Genomic DNA, 13,002 nt, shown 5'->3' with positions numbered 1-13,002 from the left:
AGCACAGGCTCCGGACGCGCAGGCTCAGCGGCCATAGCTCACGGGCCCAGCCGCTCCGCGGCATGTGGGATCTTCCCAGACCGGGGCACGAACCCGTGTCCCCTGCATCGGCAGGCGGACTCTCAACCACTGCACCACCAGGGAAGCCCTATGCTGACTTTTTAAATAGACATGTAGTGGAAGTCTGTAAGTCCCCTACTTTTTTGAAAAGCAGGATATTTAGTAAATTCTTAAGCCGCTTGATTGAAAATCTCATCACTTGAAAGGAACAGGTGACAGCAAAGGGGTACTCATAGTCCAGACTGGATTCTGCCAGCAAAGAACTGTTAGTGAGGTGAAACTCATGAGGGTTTCGAAGAGAGTGCCCATCCCATTCAAGCAGGACAAGTCAGATGTGTATCTTCAGACTTACAGACTTGAAGAAAGCAGACTTCAAAGAGTTCAAAATGGATGATCTCATGGTGAGAATCTCTGAAAGGGAGTATGGCTAAAAAAAGGATGGTTCTAAAAATAAAATTCAGAGCCTAAAATTGTGAATGATCCTGATGAGGAAGAAAAAAAATGTCTAAAGAAAACAGTATTTCTGCTGATGAGCCCCCATTTTAAGAGGGCACACACACAAAGGTGGGAGGAGGGGCACAAAATCAAGGATGTGTATAGAATGCCACAAACTTTTAAGAATGTCAGAGGAAAGCAAAAGCACACGAAAAGCTGAGGTTTCGAGGGTGGGGAAGCTAAAGATAAATAACCGAGAAGATTCTTCTGACTATGTGCAAAACAGGGAAAGAGCAGGCATCATCCATTTCCAAGCCCATCGTATGGTCTGTTAAAACATCTAGAGTTAGCCTGCTAGTTAACACAATGCACATTTAGAAAATATAATTTTGTAAAGTTTCCTACAATTGACAGGAATAAAGCAGAATGCCTTTACTGCTATGTTGCTTCCTCCTTCACCATTATGGACTTTTAAATTTAGGATGACCATATGTCCTAGGCTGCTTAGGATAGGCCCAGTTGTACCTGTGGCCTGAGGGAATTATTAATAGCATTCCATGTCATTCTCAGAAGTGTTCTCGTTTGAATACTGGACAAGATAGGACAGAAATGGCTGCATAATTTACTAACCCCAGTGCAAAATTAAAATGTGGAGGCCCTTGTTCAAAAAGCAGGAAAAAAGTGCCGTTAAAGGTCCTAAAATATAAAACTTTTCCCTTTCTTCTGCAGTCTCTCTTGACTTGCTGTGGTGTTTTTTATTTTATGTTGTTCTAATTAAAATTTTTTTTCAATTATTAACATGAATTTTACCTTTCATCTTTATATTATGTAATGCAATATAAGAGCATTTAACTAGCATTTGGAACCACCAAAATTACGCAATTCACATTTTGCAGTTTGTATGTGTATATTTATTCTATCTTACCAGAACAGAGGAAATGTTGCAAAAACAGACTCAGCTGTTTTTATTTAACCTTTTGACATTCATACATTCGACCAACACTCTTTACCTTTGGCTTATTGATGAGAAAGAAAGGATGGAAAGGAAAAGGAACTATGGGTTGTCCTTGCTTTCCCTCTCCTTCTGTGTCACAGTATTCGGCATAAGTGATTGGCTGGAGGGAAGTAACTTGAGTAAGAAAGGATATGATAGGGTTCCACGGTCATTTGTGTTTCTTAAATTACCTTCCTCAGTGTACAAAGCAAGTTCTAGTTCTAAGGGAGAATGTAGCTTCTCAGATCTGTCATCAGCCCACTGACTCAGTCATAGATATAACACACTTACCTTGTACTCACTTTGAGTTCTGGCTGAACTCCATGCATTACGGATCCACTGGCATTCTGCACTCATGGGCTTTGTGAATGCTCTATGCAAATGGAGGAGCAAGGAATGGTGGTGGACGTCTCCTCTGTTCATGTGCGGGCTCCAATGTCTCATCAGACTTCACTTGCAAAACACAAGTTCAAAGATAAAGTCAGGAATTTCAAGACAGCAATATGGAGCCTTAAACCATGATCATACGCCTGTGAAGTCCCTGGGTAAGATAAGGACTGTATGGTTTCTTGAACTTTAGCATGCATCAGAATCCTGTGGAGGGCTGGTCGAAGCACAGATTGTTGGGTACCACCCCCAGAGTTTCTGACTGTAGGCCTGGGTGGGGCTCAAGAATTTGCACGTCTAACAAATTCTCAGGTGATGCTGATGCTGCTGGTCCTGGTCCTCGGACTACACTTGGAACACTCTCTAAGAGCAGTGAGTCTCACACTTGACTGTACATACCAATCACCAGGGTACCTTGTTAAAATGCGGGCTCTGACTAAGCAGTTCTGTGGTGGGGCTGGTATCGCAGGTCTGTGGCCACACGTTGAGTGGCAAAGGTCTGGAGTAGATAACAAGTACTACTCCAGGAGGAAGACAAGCTGGAACTTGAAATGGGCTTTAAAGCGTGGGTAGGAATTGCTTAAATGGAGATGAGAGCAGGACGCATTCCGGGCAGGACAAAGGGGACTATGCAAGGAGAGGAAGCAGGAACAGTGAGTAGAGGGATCTGGCCAGAGCAGGGGCAATTACTGGGACTAGGGAACTGGGGGTGGAGAAACTGGCCCAGCCAGAATGCAGAGGGTCCTCGGGGCTTGAATGTCCCCCCTAGAAGTGGCAGTTTTGGAGAATATGCCTGGATTACCAATCTCCCAAAGCGATTACCAATCTCCCAAAGCAATTCTCTATACCCATTGTCATTAAACCCTGAACAGCCAGTCAAACTAGCAGTCCCCAAGGGACCAAATACTCCAAGAGTGTAAGTTCTTTAGGGGGCGTCCTATGTTGAGCTCTAAGGTAGCAGAGGCCTGAGTCAGGAGATCTGGCTTCAGGATCTGGCTTGGATGGGTGACTCTGGGTGAACCAGGCTTGTCCTTCTTCTCTGTAGGGTTCCCCTATACCACAGGGGTGGGGGTGGGGTCTTAGATGATCTCTCAAGTCCCTTTAAACAAAAAGATTACATAATTTTGGAAATCTGCGTGTTCCACCCCTGTCAACACCCCTGCCGTGAGGGTCTGCCCTAATGAAACCCTGGTATGCAGGGTCAGGGCTGAACAGAAGTGGGGGAAGTGGGCCTGGTGCTTCCCAGAGGAAGAAGAGCTTCATGGCACTCCTGTTCCTGATCTTGGTGTCTCTTTACAGGATTAGGCACTGAGTCCCCAGGGATGGAGGCGGGTCCAGCCTTCAAAGTAGCATTCTCAGGAAATTTATCTTGACCATTAAAATCTAAAGTAGATCCAGGTGTGACCAGGAAAAGGTAGCGGGTAGTATTGAAAACAAAGCACCAAACGGATGAAGCTGTGGAGTAAAACAATGAAGCCCTGCAGCTTCTTCCCACCTCCCTCTCTGCCTACTGCGGCCCAGACTCAGAGTTTCGGGGGAGCTTCCAGTGCCCTGGGAGGGGATTGTTGCTTGGGTTTAACACGGGTGGGAGGAAAAAGAAGGTCATTGGCCAATAAATAAACATGATTCTAGCAACTTGTAGATATTAACTAAAACTATGCACAAAAGATCAGAAAATTTCTCTTGAAGGCTGGATGACCCAGTAGGTTTATCTCCTCCTCTGCAAGAACAGAGAGAGGGCACCCCTGCTTCCATTTGGCTCTGTTCCTATCATCAAGAAAAGCCTCCAGGGCTCTCCCCCGCCCCCCAGGGAGGTGGGTAAGCCCACTTCTCTGAGGTTTTTAATTCCTGGGGTAATCCCTTCCTTCCGTGCCAGGTCGGGGGTGGGGAGAACCTCGCATCCAAATCTTTGATCTGGGTTGCAGCAACAGAGAAACACTTCTATAAAACTGTCAGGAAGATGGGAAGGGGCCTTGAAAGAGGGGTTGTAAATGGGCAGTTCACCTTTGATCATTCACCCCAGATTTTTTTTATAGCCTAGGATTATGGTTTTAGAAGTGCCCTTCGTGTGTCTGCACAGGAACCATGTGACTTAAGAACAATTAGATTATTCTAAAAGTTTAGAGAGATTGTGAACAAAGGACTTTCATTTTAATTAAAGAAAAAGGAAAAAAAAAAAGAAAACATCAGTCAAACCGTGAAGGTGATCCCAGAGCTAGTAATAACGTGGAAACCCAGTCTGGTTTTTTCAGTGTAATAGGATACTCTCTGGCCTGGCAATTCCACTAAAATCTATTAACTGACAAGGGTAGGAGATATATTTTTATTCCTCACTCCCCACCCCCCAGATAAAAGAAACAAAGCTTTTGCTGTCTGTCGTTGGATTTTTATTTCATGCTACTTAAAATGTCAGAAAAACAGAAACTTAGTCTGACTTTTTTTCACTTGGGTATAAACAGATATTAGGGCTCACTGCTGATTTCCAATTAATTTCATGTGTGTGGTCAAATACTTCATAGAAAAACTAATTCATCATGGCTGTGTCAGTCTGTGTGTGTTTCTGTGAATGTCTCTCTGGCCTCCCACCCCAATACCACATGAAGAGAAAGAAAGTTTACAATCTGTTTGTCTTCAAATCTGGTCAGTGAGAGATTTCATCTTTGCCTAGGAAATATAAACAGCTTCATGTCAGTGTTTAGGGAAAGTTTGCGATTTGGTGGGGAGGAAGAGACTTCTCAAATGTGGCCAGTTCTCAGCCCGTTAGCCACGGCCCTCCTGCCTGCTCCCTGAGCCCTCCTCTCCCAGGCAGCATGACTGTGAGGCCCCCGAACCACACTGGTGGCTGCACCCCAGGAACACCCCATTTCCTGCGGCAGCCCTGGCTTCCCTTGCTTGTGCATCAGCTGGGAGGCAAAAGCCCTGTCTCTGTGGAGCTGGCAGGTTTGCCTGGCATTCACCACACCTAAGCTGCTACCCAGACCCAATCCAAGCCACTGGGGTCATGGGGAACAATCTCTTCCCCTCTAACCTTTGTTATACAGCTCTAGCTGCCTACCTCCTTCTCCAGCACCCTTGACCCCTTAGGATGGAAGCGGAATCCACTACTCCATTGGCCGGTACTGAGCCACGACCCAAGACAGGGCTTCTACCTTTTCTGCAGCGGGTCTAGACCTAATTATAGAATTACCCAACACATCATCATCCCTAAGAGGGGACAGCAGGCATCTGGTGGACAGTTAGGATGGTCTTCCTTGCAGTGAGAGAGCCACGGAGTTAGATGCTGTCATCATTCCTGCACAAGGCCCTGACATCTGCTTGGGAGGCCCCAGAGCTGGGAAAGTGGACACCAACCTCTTGTAGTTGGACACCAACTACAACCTCAGAGCAGAGCCCTGAAGACTGATTGATGGATGATGTGAACGGCAAGGGATGGGGTCCTCTTTAAGGGAGCTGATCAGGGAAGTCCTCATAAAGAAAAATATTTAAAACTTCAGATATTCCATTTTTGAATGATTTCTCTTCTTCCCTATCCTCAGCTACACACACACACAGACATACACACCACAATTTCTTCTTTCCCTCATGATTATCAACAAGCACCAGAGATTTTTTTCTTGCTTCTGCCCAGTAATGCATAGTTTCCTAGGGTGCAAATGACAAGGAAATATGTGAGTTCCAGATGTTTTCATATGTTCTGAAATATTCAATGCCTGGGTCTTTATGACCCCAAAATAGCTCATCAGAGTAGTCAAAACCTCAGACAGTTTGAGACAAATCCATCTAAGTATTCACGTATTCATTCGTTCATCCAACAAATAAGTACTGAGTGTCTTGCATGTGGAAAACAGGAACCATCCAGGGAACACAGAGGAGAACAAGACATAGACAGTTGTTTGGTGATACGTAGATGAGCCCTTGGTGGACTCATCAGACTTCTCCTTGCCATTGCGTTGGCTTCTTAAAGAGCCTCTTTCAAGTTCTCGGTTTGTCTGCAGCTCTCAGGCTATCAGCCTGTGTGTGGTACACACTCAGTTTGGGCTGCTTGGAGATGGGAGACTGGGCGTCATTTCTGCTCACTCTCATCGAGACAGGATCTATGTGCATGTTGTAATTTTATGTTCTTTCTGCTGGAGGTTATTGGTTACCTTAAGCCTGTGGCTGGGAGAGTGGGTTCCAAGATGGCAGGCTCTCAAAGGGCCAGTAGTGATTGACAATGGGAAGGCCAGAGGGTCCAGTCCTGTGGGGAAGACAACAGTAAGGTAAGTTAGAAAAAGTGAGTGCTTTTTAGAGGCTATCGTTTCTACTGTGTCCAGACTCCCCTGGGTTTAGCAGAAGCGGAAACTGGAGCCCTGTTAGGTCTGCCGTAGGAGAAGGTATTGTGCCAGAAATCTACGACAGGATGGAGGAGTTGGGAATGGGATATGCGCTGAGCCCCATTCTAAGGGGAGTAGACTTCCCAAGTGCAGGAGACAAAGCTGAGTGTAAACTGGAGGGTGAGGCTGGACAAGGGGGACAGAAGAAAAAGCCTTCTATCCGAGGTTCCTCAAGCCTGGGGGCTCAGTGGGATCAGCCTGTCAGGTTCTCACCCAGGAGCATCTTAAAGGCCGTGAGCTGCCGTTGGCAGTTCTCAATCTCTCTGACTTGGAAACCTGGAATCCTTACCCAGGGATCTTTTCACAGCTTTCCACCATTAGCAGTTCCTCAGATCTGTATACTCTTCAGCAGCTGACCAAGGGCCAGCCCCTGGAGGACTTGGGAACACAAAGGGATTCCAGGGTCCCTCATCCTTATCCATGGAAAACCTAACGTGCAGATGCCACCTTAAATCCAAGAGAAAAACTCTGTCACAGGATTCACAAGAAAGATTAGTACATCCTTATGAATTATGCATTCCACTGTTTTGTCTTGGTTTTGTGTTTGCTTTTTTTGCATTCCATTTTTTTTTTTTTTTTGCAGTACACAGGCCTGTCACTGTGTGGCCTCTCCCGTTGCGGAGCACAGGCTCCGGACATGCAGGCTCAGCGGCCATGGCTCACGGGCCTAGCCGCTCCGGGGCATGTGGGATCTTCCCGGACCCCCTGCATCGGCAGGCGGACTCTCAACCACTGCGCCACCAGGGAAGCCCCTGCATTCCATTTTTATTGGGAGGAGGTCAAGAAATACTTGTTAACCCTAATCTGCCTGACAAACTCTTCTTCTCCTCCTCCTTCCCACAGCCCTCCACTTCTAAGTGAAGTCCTCCTCACTCCTCCCTCATCCTTAAAACTTCCTTCCTTCCCATCACAGCCCCTCACTGCATTGGAAACTTGGAAATGTGTCTCCTCCACAACACTCTTAGCTCCCTGGTGGTGGAAACACTGGCTTGTTTTCCTTTCATGCCTCTCTGTGCCTGGCACTTCACCCAGCACAGAGCTCCATTAAATGTTTGTTGGACCAGTGAATGAACGAGGGGATGAATGAAGGCATGTAAAGCTGCATCTGATGTGGACGTCAGATGACTGGGCAGACACTGACGACCAGGCTGGCATCAATGTGCCTCCTTTGTGCTGGGAGGACATCACTGCTGCTGGCCCACCTCCCTCCCAGCCAGAAAGGCTTCTTTGCCCCTTGGGCTTGCCCTGGTGGCTGTGGGTCCTCCTGCATTTTCAGGGCCTTGACAAGCACAGAATGAATGCTCCTTCGGATGGCACCCTCATCAGGTTACATTCAAATCGCCTTCTCCCCCAAAACTTAAATTGTCTCTTCTTCCTCCTGAGGTATAATAATCCCTGCAACAGATTGTTTCCTGTTCTATAAAACGACTCCCTTCTGCTCGCCACATCCCCACCGTGGCATTACCTTCTCTCAGTGTTTTCTACAGTCCTCCCTTGGGCTCCAGCTTACTTTTCAAATAGGCGCTTCCTTGTCCCTGAGCACAGATTCCCCACTGACACTGGAACCTCTTGCCTGGCATCTGGCAGGTCTCAGCCCCAACTCAGCATCCCTTGGCTTTGTAGACAGATGATAAAAGAGGAAGGTCAACCCTGTCTTCTCACGTGCAGTCCTCTCCCTGCCACCTTCCCAGGACCTCAGCTCCAGGATTGTTTAGCCTTGGTAGTTTCTTTATCTAATTTCCCAGCACACTTGGACTAGACAATTGGAGATTCAATTAGAGAGTGGGGCATTCTGCATGCTGTCCCAGGGAGATTCACCATTCCCAGACCCCCCTCTTAGTGGATTACTGGTGTCTAGGAGGGCATCAGTCACTTGTGGTTGCCCAGCAAGGAGAAACAGTAGTGGAGTGGGGTGGGTGGGTGAGAGGTGTGGGAGAAGGTTAGGAAAGAAGACTCTAGGGTGGGTGGGAACCAGCCCACCAGAAGTGGGTCACCTCTGCAAAGCCATAGGCATGTAGGCCCTGGAGCGGTAGGGTCCTACCCAGAGCTAATATTGAAGGAAGCATGTTCTGGGAGGGACTGAGATTATAACACATGCGTGTTTGCATGTGCGTGCGTGTGTGCGCGCGCACACACACACACACACACACACACAGCATCAAACAGTATCCTCTGAATCTACCCCAGGCTAGAAACCCAAATGGGACTGAGGTATTTGGGTTGAGTGTCCTGTAAACTGTGCCCACGCAGTCAGTGTAGACACTAGGACTAGCCACTGGTTACATTAGGAAGGAAATCAGGTTAATAGGCTATGACTTAGGGCAACGCTACACGAGGAAGGTGCCGGGTAGTAATTTGCTTCTAGATTCACTTTCCCCCTTCTCCACTCTGCTTTCTGCACGGACAGAGGACCACAGCCGTAGGGGTTCCCTGTCCTCTGGCTTTTGATTGGTTTCAGCTGATGGAGAACCTCAGCGTTAGAGGGAAGGAAGGGAGGGGTGTCAGGTATTTATTCCCCCAACTCCATCCTATGACATGGCCTTAGTCTGGCTGTTTCCTTCCTTTCAAGGCATCCCAACTCTGCACAGCTCTCTTTTGTGGTTCTGGGAACCTCTCTCTCTCCTTATCCCGTCAGACTTAGGGAGAGTAGCAGCTCTGCTCTGTTAGCCCTGGGTTTCTAAACTGTCCTTTGTGGTTGTCCCATACTCCAACCTTATCTTTGTTATTAGTTAGCCCGTTTATAAGTAAAACCTCCTTGAATTATCCTAATTTGACAGTGCTGTTTGTCCCCTGTTAGAACCCTGACTGATACAGATAGAAAATCGTATTTCAGTAAGATCCCCATTTTGTTTAAAAAAGAAATAGTCAGGAGCTCAGTTGAGCTGGAAGAAAGAGCAGTCAGGTGTCAGAATAGCTGATTGAAGCTACAATGAGCCAAAATGAAAGTAACAGTGAAGGCTTTAATCACTTGCTGTGATAGTATAAGCAGGAGGCTAAACCCGAGAAGGCGCTGATTCCCTCCTGTTTCATTTTCTCCGTGAAACGACACCTTGGTGTAGGGCCAGGTGGATCAGCGCTGCTGTGGGGTGACCTCAGTGTTGAAGGGGTTCTGAATAAGAGGCTCTGGCAGCTTGACAGACCTGGGAGCGGGTTGGGGGGAGGACCGAGAATGGAGAAGTGCTGGGTACTGAGTCCCAGTGGGGAGAAACGGCAAGGTCCTCCCACCTCCCTTTATACAGAGGTCTCAGCAGAGGTACCTGGAAGACCTCTGCCCAAGCCCTCAGATAAACAGACCTAGGCATGAAGACACCAGGGATAGGGATGTAAATATGTGAAGGGCTTGACTGGTCAAGGAGCCTGAGACTAGGCTGCGACTCTCTCCAGAGACTGTTTTGCCCAGGCTGTGCACCGAGGCCAGTGCATGGAGAGCAGCTTTCCCGGTATGGCTGCCAGGGAGAGCCTTACCTGGGGTCAGGCCTGGAAAATCACACGGGTTTGTAAGCAGGAGCTGGACTCCTCAACTGTAGAAACACACACAATGGATGAAATACACCAAAATATTAGCAGTGTTTTCTCTAGACCCAGCTGTCTAATAGAAATGTAACATGAGTCACGTATGTCATTTTAAGGTTTTTAGTAGCTGCATTAAAAACAGGTGAAATTAATTTTAATAATATATTTTGTTTAATGTGTCCAAAATATGTCAAGCACCTAAGTGTTTAATGATAGACTTTATACTCTTTTTTTTTGATACTGAATCTTCAAAATACAGGGTGTATATTACACCTATAGCACATCTCAGTTCAGATGTTCACATTTCAAGTGCTCATGGCAACACGTGGCTAGTGCTGCCGTATTCAATGGCACCGCGCTAGGTGACGGGATTGCAGAGTCTTAAAAAGTATTTTTCAAGTTTTCTACCACAAACGTGTTTTAAATTTTATTTTATAAATCCCCAATCTATAAATGTTATCACATCTGGTTTTGTTTATTTTCAATTTTATTTTAGTAAATGTTTCCTCTTAAAATGGATCATTTCTACCGAGGAGATCATTTCCTACCACGTAGCAGCAAAGTTTGAAATAACAGATTATACTATTTCTGGACAGCAGTAACATGAACAGCAAAGGACTTCCAAGAGATACCTGTGAGTAAGCAATTCAAAAAATGTCTTCTTAAATCACTTTATGGTGCAAGTATTAGTAAACATATAAAATACACTGTTGGGCTGCACCCCACAGGCTTGTGAGCCTTGTAGTTGCCCAGCCTCGAGACCAAAGAAAGAGCTTGGAAACAGGGACAGAGGCACCAATGGTTTATTGGACATGGGATCTTACACAAAGGGTCCTGGAGCAACACCCCACTGTGTGCAGCAGAGAGTGGGCAGGACATGGCAGCAATCTCCACTACTCAGGGAAGAAGGAGGCTACCATTTATAGGGGGAATTGATGTCAGGTGGGCTCATCAATTACTAGGGACTAATTAAGCCCTATGTAATTAAGAGGATTGGATAGTCATGTGAGCGAAGCAGGGACTGGTTGAGCAGGGGATGTACAGAGAGCAAGAGAGCAGCCATTCTTGAATGGCTTGACCATACATACATGTATGTATAAATGTCTATGTTGTCTGTTACATTAAATATTTAATATATTTACATGGAAAAGGATTCTCTCCTTGTCTGTGGTGGCCTAAGAAGGAAAGGGGCTATTACCATCTTGAGTGAGTGAGCCTGAAGTGCATCATCTGGGCAAGGGCTGCACTTGGTCCAGCCTTGAAACCTCAGGAAGAGGGGGTGTGGCTGCAGCAGACAGAGGGGGCTGCTCTGGGCGGGCACCTGGGTTTGCACCTGCTCTGGCTGGGGCCTCCTCTCTTCCTGGAGTTGCTGCCTGCGTGGTCGGAGCACTAGCCAGACCTAAACCATCCTGCCCCAGAACCGGGATCTGACCCACTGGAAAATAGGCAACTCTTTCTAACTAACTCTAGATGTTTTTCAAGGAATAAGTGGAACTCTAAGTGCCAGTTCCAGAGATCAAAGGAAGACTCAACTATGCAGGCCAGCCCTGCTCTATGCCAAAAGGTGAGTGTTTACTCTTGCACTTTGGGACAATAAAAACATAACTTGCCTCAGAGTTCACAGGCCTAGGTTCGTAGGAAGCACGCACAGGTTGGTTACCTGGTTGGCAGGTTGATTGGTTTGGAAACAGCTGCGTGAGAAGGTAGCAGAGAATCGGCCCTGTGGCTGGAGGTGGTGTGGAAATGGAAAGAACCTGAAATGGGCATCAGGATGCTTCCCCTTGACCTCTCTATGTGACTTTGAGCAAGGCATCTCCCTACCTGGGATGTTGTGTTTCTCCACGGACAGGGGATTAAATTAGAATCACGAGATGATCTCTAAAATCCATTCTAGTGAAAGCATTTTGTGATTTTTGCCTCTGGAGGAAGCATTTAAAAGGCAGCCCAAAGGTGAATTTGAAAATGACTTTCAAGTCTGATTCCTGAGAGAGCTGGGGCCAGAACTGGAGAGAGCCTGCATTTATCATTAGGATCGCTGTTGGGTGGAAAAGAACTGCCCCACAGCCAATGACCTGAGTAGGCAGGATTCACTGAGAACCGCCTGGACAGACTTCAGCCATATGAAATACCTTGGGATAATGGTGCATAAAAAGCATAAAATTACAGAAGTGTAAGGACCTTGGGAGATCATCTAGTGTAATCTAGTCCCCATAAGAGGGGACTTGCCACAGGTCACATAGTCAGTTAGGCAAAAGACAGCTCCCCTGACTCTTGATCCAGGTCCCCTGCCATAGAACTGTCCACTGCACTTCCTCCTTTGCAGATGTGCAGAGTGAGGTGACATAGGCAGAGAGAGAGAATTTAACCTTCTGTGAATGGTTTAATAATATGTTTCAACCCTATACTTCTACTTTATTATTACCGGATACCTCTTTCTCTGTTTCCTGATTACTCCATCTTTGTCCTTTGGCTTTCAACGTTTATTAGCGATGATAGATGGAATACAGGGACACACAGTTTCATTCAGTAGACATTCACCGAGAGCCTTCCACTGCTGAGGATGCTAGATAAGTAAGACACTGGTCCATCGGAGCCTGGGAGATCCGCTTTCCCTGCCAACCACAGTCCAAGGCAACGAGCTCCGTAACACCCATGGAAGGCACTGCTTCGGGAGCACGGAGGAGAGGTGGTTTGCCTTGTCTCAGGCCCGTCAGGGATTGTAGAAGGAGATAGGTTGGCAAATAGAGATCTACCTGTATATAACAGATACCGATATTTTGCTTATTTGGTAAAGGAGTTGAATTCAGCCTCCAGTATGGGTAGATATTTATATTTAATCCACAACCACCAGGCAAGGGCCATGGAAACAGGACCTCCCCAGGATTCAGTCTCAAAGTTCTGCTCAGTCCGCAATTATGCAGCCACGTTCTCCACCTTGTCTTTTTGCTGTTGTTTACACTGCCAGCTATATGCGCTTGGCTTATTCGCAGCCTAAAAGCCTCCGCCAAAGTCTTTCTCATCCCACTGAAGACACAGACCTGGGGAAGGGACAGCAGGCTAAGCCAGGCGCATGACTGAGCATCATTCAGGGACCACGATGGGCCTGGGGATTCCCTTTCCACCAGGAGGTTTGGGGGAAAGCTTGATGGGAGTGAAAGTTAATCTGGGTCTCTTTGAATAGAAAATCAGCTAGAAAATGCCAAGCACGTGACTTAGTTAGTCCTCTCTCCGGGTAGTCAT

The 13,002-nt window shown here is 46.8% G+C and overlaps 1 long non-coding RNA gene across 1 annotated transcript in view; it reads left to right on the top strand.

Annotated features, from left to right (window-relative positions):
* LOC115855217 (uncharacterized) overlaps positions 1-10,390 on the top strand; it is a 40,198-nt gene extending 29,808 nt beyond the window's left edge. The window contains exon 3 of the long non-coding RNA XR_009563608.1: positions 10,259-10,390. This is a non-coding gene — a long non-coding RNA (uncharacterized lncRNA). The remainder of the gene's footprint in view (positions 1-10,258) is intronic.
* Positions 10,391-13,002: the final 2,612 nt, after the last annotated feature.

The sequence above is a fragment of the Globicephala melas genome, chromosome 4 (genome assembly GCF_963455315.2).
Source record: "Globicephala melas chromosome 4, mGloMel1.2, whole genome shotgun sequence".
Classification (NCBI taxonomy): domain Eukaryota; kingdom Metazoa; phylum Chordata; class Mammalia; order Artiodactyla; family Delphinidae; genus Globicephala; species Globicephala melas.
The sequence above is the reverse complement of the archived record's forward strand: the minus strand, read 5'-3'. Positions and strand labels throughout refer to the sequence as shown.